The sequence below is a fragment of the Lactuca saligna genome, chromosome 6, assembly GCF_052625555.1.
Source record: "Lactuca saligna cultivar CGN05327 chromosome 6, ASM5262555v1, whole genome shotgun sequence".
Taxonomy (NCBI): Eukaryota; Viridiplantae; Streptophyta; class Magnoliopsida; order Asterales; family Asteraceae; genus Lactuca; species Lactuca saligna.
This window is the reverse complement of record NC_136422.1, coordinates 53356616-53363663: the sequence shown is the minus strand read 5'-3', so window position 1 is coordinate 53363663 and position 7048 is coordinate 53356616. Positions and strand designations below refer to the sequence as shown.

Sequence of the window (7048 nt, the reverse complement as noted above, 5' to 3'; positions counted from 1 at the left end):
ATCGCCACAACCATCGAACAAGAATCAGTGCTCCACCAAATTGAGGTTAAACATATGAATAAATCGTTTAATTTTGGGGTTTTATTGAAGCATCTGGGATGAAGATATCCACTCTCTACAGTGTGCCGTCGCCCCTATGTGAAACCTTCGAATGGTGACCTTCGCACCCTACACATACATGTTCTTCCTTCCATCGACCTTCGCACCCTAGGTTTACAGGTTCGTTTTTCTTTACCTTTTTTCTGTTTTCGTTTCACGATGTCTCACCTCCCCCCTCTACATAGCTGTTGCTCGATCGAGTTGTTCCGATAGCGCAAATGTTTCCACTCTACCACACCACCAACTTCATGTTTGTTTTTTGCTTCCATATGTGTTGTTCGTTCACCACCTTCCTGATGAACTTATACATCTAAACCGTTCATACAGTGCAGTCAATCATTTGGTAAGGTTTCGATTTTTGATTTTCACCATCGTTCTCAACTTCTTCTTTTGTTTCTCTCTTTCTATAGTTTGATTGATTAGTTTTTTGAATGATACAAAATCGAGTATATGAGATTTGATTGTAGCTCTTAGGATGCACACCAATTGCTCGATAAAATGCTTGAAGCAAGTTTTTCAATTTTTTTATCAGATGATAACAACCATACGCATGGGGATGTGATTGTTATGGAGTGATGCAGAGGGTTAAAGATCGACAACTTTCAACATCTACAAAACCAGCAACTATTGCACAGGTTAGTTATTATTTTCATTCCATGTCCCAGCCAAAACATATGCTGGACTGTGTACAAAAAACTTCATTTCACCACTTGAAGATTTGATTCCCTTTTATTGTAAGCTTTTGGATCCAACCAACCTTACAAATCTTTTCCCTGTCACCAAGTTCCTTGGATTCTTAGCTACTGGAACTACCGGTTATTTTCTCAATGATTTGTAGTGTAAAATCAAATATTTTTGTGTAAGGAAAGAATAATAACTAATAAATAATGTTTTGTACATATTTTCAGTTGATACAAAGACATTGGTTCCACAGCCAAGAAATAAAGCAGTCGAGTTTCGTTGTAAATATGGCTATGAGATGGTTGTTTATGTATTAGCAAGATGGTAATAATTCTACAATTTTTTTGAGTTCCGTTTATCAGATTATATCATATCATTTTTTATGTTGATAAATCTATATGTTGCAGGATTGCTGACATATCACAAGTTTATACTCAACATGCTTACATGAGACCACTTGGAGTAGGTTAGTTTCTAGATGTGAAGTTGTTATTAGTTGCTTATTTTTGTGAATGTGCATGATTTTATTGATTGGTTTGAACTTTAGTGGCTATGTTGTTGGGTATTGATGATGAGAATGGATCTAAACTCAGCAGGTCGCTTCTTTAGACATTAGGTGTGTGGAAATTTGTAATGGATTTAAAAAAATATATAAATTTGTTATCTAATGTAGTTTTCGAATTTTGTTTGTAGGCAACAAGTGTTGGATTTAAAAAGCAAGAGGCTATTAATTTCCTTTAGAAGAAATGGAAAAATGACTCCCTCAATTTACTTATGATGAAACTGTATAGGTGAATTACTACACTTTCTATGAGTTGCAACTATTGTGTAATCGTATTTAACATTGACATATGCTTGATGCATCCCATGTTTGACTATAGACTGCAATTTCTGCTTTTCAATGATGCAATCTGTTCTACAAAAAGACTTCAAGGCCAATGAGATTAAGGTTGCAAATACCGGTTTGGATCTGAACCATCAGAAGTGTATCTATTTTAAATCGTTGTTTGTTGCTTTCTTTCCATTTCTAGGGCAAAAACATGTGACTGTCTCTGTTTCTAATTTCGTTCTTCATCTGCTAATTTCATCGATATCCTTTTCTATTACGTTGGCAGTGATAACAAATTAGACTTAATTAATCGGCTTGCTGTGAGATGTTATCCCAGGAACATGTTCCAAAGACCCACTTAAAACACAAGGTTCGTTTACAGTTTTTTGTTACTTTTTCCGTTTTTTTTCAATACCTACTGAAAATGAATAAGTACCTGTTGATTGTGTTTTTGACCATCTAATGACAGAAAAATCCTTAATAGTTTGTTACTATGGAATATTTTTTTTTTTGGCAGGGAGAGATGACATTTTTTCATCCGTATTTAGGGGACTCTATACTGAAGACATTGATACTCCTACAACAGTGATCGACCAGGTAAATCATGCCGACTTCACTGTATTATCTTTTGGTTTTGGTGTTTATTCAGGTGTGAATTAGTTTCATCTCAATTCCTTTAGTTATTTTTGGTTATTTTAATGAGTTTATCTCATGTTACAGTTTGAATAATATGAGGATTGACATTAATTTCTTGGATTAACATAATCAGGGTTGTTGAATAGTGACATGGTACTTCATCTCTTACAAGGGCATATCTGTTATTGATGCTTTCAACTTGAAATTAATATAGAGAGTAAGAAGTTTGATCCTCCTTTATAAAGTGTTTGTATATACTTTTTCATTTCACTGGAAAATCATTATGTTGGTTGTGAGTCTTTTATCTTTTCTATAGCTGAGAAGTTTGATCAATATATGATTCCTTTGTTTTTTTGTAAGGTAGTTTTAATGGTAACTCCATGAAGGTAGCCAGAGTTATTGTTCAACAATGGGTTCAAAGAGGCTTATGTTATCTGAGTTGGAGTTAGTGGCAACAATGGGCGGTTGGTATTATGATTCACTTTTTTCTTCATGGAAGCATTCAAATAGGAGAATATTTGGACAAAGTATAAGTTTAATTTATCTTAAGGTTTTGATAGTTGGATACTCAGGTGGAAGCATACATACATGGGCTGCACTCAAGTACATTCCTGATAGAATTGCAGGTATTTCACCATTTTTTAAATCAAATACTTTTTTTTTAATCTGATTATCTTGAACTGAAAATATAGGTGCTTTCATGGTAGAAACTTTGGTGAATCCATATGAAGCAACCATGACTAAGGTTGAGACACATAGGTCATGGGACAAGTGTATGCAGAATCTAGGTTTAAAATGGGACAGTGTATGCAGTAAAAGAATATGCAGTTTTTTATGTTTAGAATTGAAATAGATTAAATGATGAATGATATAAACAGGATTCTAAATCTCTTATATGGAGAAACTAACCAAAAAGCATAAATTTGTCTTTGTATATCTTTCATGACTTAGACAAAAAAAAAATCACACATCTATCAAACACTTGGTTATTGGACCAATAGTATTGAAGAGTATTGGAAGCTCGCTTTTTCATCTTTAGCAGTAAAATCTGTGCCTTTCTTTTGGTTAGTAATTCATTTCTGATTGTAAGTATCATTTTCTTGATTTGTTATGCTAAGAAACGATTATTTAACATATTATTTTGACATCATTTTTTAGATTTTTCTTCAACTGATTGCAATTGTTTGTATGTATCATGTATGCAAATAGGTAAATTTATGATTTCATATCATCAAAATATAATGATTATGAAGAATCTAGGTTTATAACTTCATCATACATACTATTTTTTTACCAAACTGCCCCCTACATACCGTTTTTAAACTTTAAAAAAAAAATGATTTTAACAGTTTTGGACGAAACTGCCCCTGCATACTATTTTTATAGTTAAAAATTTTTGATTTTCATAATTTTCGATGAAAATGCCCCTGCATAATGTTTTTATACTTAAAATAATTAAATTTAACAATTTTGCATGAAACTGCCATTGCGTACTGTTTTAATAATTATTTTTTATTTTAACAGTTTTGGACAAAAGTATCCCTAATGTTTCAAATTTATTATGCAAAATGATGAGCGGGTGTGGTTTATTTTTGTGTCTGCGGCCCTACCACACGATGATGAAGCAACGAAGATAACTAAAAAGGTTTATGCCAAAGTTGAAGGTTTTTTTAACTAAAAAGGTTTATTGCCTTTGTGTCTGTAGCCCTACGACACGATGATGAAGCAACGAAGATAACTAATTTTTGTTTCTGGGAAGATTACTCTTACAGGAGCGAAGGTGTGATTATTTAACCTTTTTGAATGTTTGATTACATAAGTTCACTTTAATCATTTCCTATTTTTCCCTTTAATTGTTGCTGCCGCACTTGCTATTTACTTTGCAACACAAAGGGGTCATTATATTATAGCATAGTGCAACATATTTGTGTGTTTGTGTATCTACCAATTAGAACAATATACTATACTTCCACACAAAAACGACACCTTCCAACCAACGCGGGGGTCAGCTTTCTAGTTGAAACTATAAGTGTGTCTAATAGATAACAAATGTTATCGTTATGAAAAATTTGTGTGGCTAAACACTAAATAATAAGGACAATAAACATTAGTTGGGTATCTACAATGATTTTATAGTCATGCTTCAATTTAATATACATGACTAAAAACTAAATAGTATTGTCAATGTAGATAAATGTGTGTCAAAATCTTAACATCTGTCACTTATTTCTACATTCATGTGGCTATATGTTCTACGATAGTCATAGTTATAAAAACATTATGTAAATATACGACATTTAAAACTATGGTTTAAGTATGTATATGTGACTGTAATAAAAACAATAGTCACACTCTGCAATTTTTTAATGTCTAAATGATAAAATTGGTCATACTTAAACAAATTGTTATGTTCATAAGATGAATATTAGCCACTGTTATATATACTTTTGTGTCTATAAATCAATTACAAACATGTTTAATTAATTTTCTATGTAGAAAAGATATAAAATTGCCACACTTACAACTTTTTATATGTTTGAATCATAGCAATGGTCATGATAAATTATACATATGTGGCTGAAAGTTATTGGATAAACATAGTAAAAAAAATAGTATGTGCTTTACAATACTTTCGGTCATTAAATTATAAATTTATGTGATAATTTTTGGAACATGGTCATGATTTATTTTATTATGCGTGTCTAAAAGATTGTTAATAGTCATAATTTTTTTTGTGTGGCAAATTATTAGCAAAACGTCATAATGAAAATAAATTCATGTGGCCATTTGTTGAATATGGTCATGCTTCGCTTAATTTTGTATCTCTAAACGATAGTCAATAGTCATAATGAACATTTTTTTGTGTGACGAATTATTATCAATACGCCACAATGAAAATAATTTCATGTCATCATTCCATGAAAGATTGTCACTAAAATAACGAGAATGTGTGTCTATAAAGGGTTTACATTCACAATATTGGATAAAATGATGGATTACACCAACAAAAAGCTTCACCCTATAGCCACACTTTTATACTATGATCATAGTTTTTCATATGATATAGCCACTAAACTTAAAAGTGGCTGTATGGTGCCTAAAATGGCACGGCATTCGGTGATACTCTCGATAAAAAAAGTGTCTATCCTGAACAAACCAGGCTCTTTCGCCCTTAATCCTCTCAATCTTCCAGTTCTCTGGTCTCATACCCTCAATCTGAGCATCCCTGACCAAACCCACCAGCGGGGAATCCACCGTTATCCTCATACACCTGGCTGGGGTCGAGGACCCAGCTGACTTGCGGCTCAGAGCATCCGCAACCACGTTCATTTTACCAGGATGGTAAAGGATCTCACATTCATAGTCCTTGACCACATCCAGCTACCTGCGCTACCTCATGTTCAGGTTCGGCTGATCCCTGATATGTCTCAAACTCTTGTGATCCGTGTATATAGTACAACGGACCCCGTACAGATAGTGCCTCCAAATATTGAGAGCAAAAACCACCGCTCCCAACTCAAGATCGTGTGTAGGGTATCTCGTCTCATGTGGATTTAGCTGCCGTGATGCGTAGGCTATCGCTCGTCCCCTCTACATGAGGACTGCCCCCAAGCCAGTGATGGATGCATCAAAAAATACCACAAAATCCTCCACTTCCTCGGGGAGTGTCAACACCGGCGCCTCGCATAAACACTACCGGAGGGTCTCAAACACCCTCTGCTGCTCAGGGCCCCACCGGAAATCCACCCGCTTCCTCGTTAGACGAGTGAGGGGTACGACAATCTTGGAGAAATCACGAATGAATCTCCGATAATACGCTGCTAAACCTAAGAAACTTCTGATGTCTGAGGGAGATTTCGGAGTCTCCCACTGCATTACCGCCTCCACCTTGGTCGGATCGACCAAAATCCCCTCCTGGTTAACGAGATGTCCGAGGAACTGGACCTCTCGTAACCAAAACTCGCATTTCGAGATCTTGGCATACAACCGTTCTCGCCTTAGAACCCCCAGCAGCTCCCTAAGATTCTCCTCATGTTGCTCTCGAGTCTTAGAATACACCAAGATATCATCTACGAACACGATGACCGAGCGATCGAGCATCGATCTGCAGACTTGGTTCATCAGATCCATGAACACCGTTGGCGCGTTAGTGAGCCCAAACAACATCACCACGAACTCGTAATGACCATAACGAGTCCGAAATGCGGTCTTCTCCATGTCCTCCTCCCTCAGCCTGACATGGTGATATCCTGATCTTAAATCAATCTTGGAAAACCAAGACGCACCCTGAAGCTGATCAAAAATATCATCTATCCTCAGGAGTGGATAAAGGTTCTTTACCGTTAACTTGTTCAGCTCCCTATAGTTAATGCACACCCTGTGAGTGATGGGTTTTGGTCATAAGACATCCTATGTGCTCATACAAACCCTAATGCTTGGATCTAGGTTTCTCTATTGTACATGCTTTGAATCCAAGACTATAAACCCTAATTCTAGCATGCAAGTAATCATATTAACATGTAATTAGGTTTAAGAACATACCTTGATTGTTATGTAGCAATAACAATTCCAATTCCTCCTTGAATTGGCTTTGGAAGGCTTAGAGTCACAAGTGTCACTCCTCTAATGGCTTACAAACACCATAAGCAAGTGGAGAAGGTATAAAGAGAGAAGTGAGAGGTTAGAATTCGTATCTAGGACCTCTTGGGAAGGGATACACGAATTCATAGCCCTAGGGGTGTTTATATAGGTGTAGAGATAGGGTTTTAGTCATTATCCTTATCTAGTTGATTATCCATTAAG

General features: G+C 35.4%; 1 pseudogene; it reads left to right on the top strand.

Annotated features, from left to right (window-relative positions):
- Nucleotides 1-674: 674 nt before the first annotated feature.
- On the top strand, nucleotides 675-2264 carry LOC145002577 (proteasome subunit alpha type-6-like; annotated as a pseudogene).
- Nucleotides 2265-7048: the final 4784 nt, after the last annotated feature.